Source organism: Lucilia cuprina, chromosome 2 (genome assembly GCF_022045245.1).
Source record: "Lucilia cuprina isolate Lc7/37 chromosome 2, ASM2204524v1, whole genome shotgun sequence".
Lineage (NCBI taxonomy): Eukaryota > Metazoa > Arthropoda > Insecta > Diptera > Calliphoridae > Lucilia > Lucilia cuprina.
In genome coordinates, this window is record NC_060950.1 from 65,356,834 (window position 1) to 65,357,851 (window position 1,018).

The following is a 1,018-nucleotide window of genomic DNA, read 5'->3' on the forward strand; positions in this document are numbered from 1 at the left end:
GTTCTAGTTCTGTTCTAGTTCTGTTCTAGTTCTGTTCTAGTTCTGTTCTAGTTCTGTTCTAGTTCTGTTATAGTTCTGTTCTAGTTCTGTTTTAGTTCTGTTTTAGTTCTGTTTTAGTTCTGTATTAGTTCTGTTCTAGTTCTGTTCTAGTTCTGTTCTAGTGTTGTTCTAGTTCTGTTCCAGATCTGTTCTAGCTCTGTACTAGTCCTGTTCTAGTTCTAGTTCTGTTCTAGTTTTATTTTAACTTTTTTTTCGTTTTAAACTTTCTTTTATTATTTTATAATTTTTACCTTAAACATTTTATTGTTATTACAAATTACTAATTAGTTTTAAATTCAGCACTTTTCTCCTTTATTCGGCCTATAATTAACGGGCTTAAAAAACAATCAAAGCAATAAAATACAATTAAGTAAGTGATTTTTTATTTATAAACAAATACAAATTTTAAAACAAAACACAACAACGACAAAAGTAAATATTGTAAACCGCATTTAATATTAACAAAAATTAATAGGGTTTTCAATCCATATGATCCATAATGGGGAAGTAATCATTAAGTATTCATACGTCAGATTGTCTGCCATATAAGCTGTGAAATGAGTCTGTTCACAAAACACTCTTTTGCTGTTTTTCAAGCGGCTAAACAGATTAAATTATTAAATAGAATTAAAAAAAAAAACAATAGCAATAACAATAATAATGTATAAACAACGTTTTACGAGATAAGTTAATTAATTGTAAATTAATGCAAACACGCCGGCGTATTTTGTAATGCCTATAATTTATTTAAAAAAATTTAAATAATATTTTTTTTTTAACTAAAAGCGAAACAAAGCAGCGGAAGAAATAGTTGGAATTTTATGTTATGAATGAATTAAAGAAAAAAATTATAAACACCGTTTCCAATGGGTCAGTTCTATTTCAGTTCTAGTTCAGTTCTAGTTCAGTTCTAGTTCAGTTCTAGTTCAGTTCTAGTTCAGTTCTAGTTCAGTTCTGGTTCAGTTCTAGTTCAGTTCTA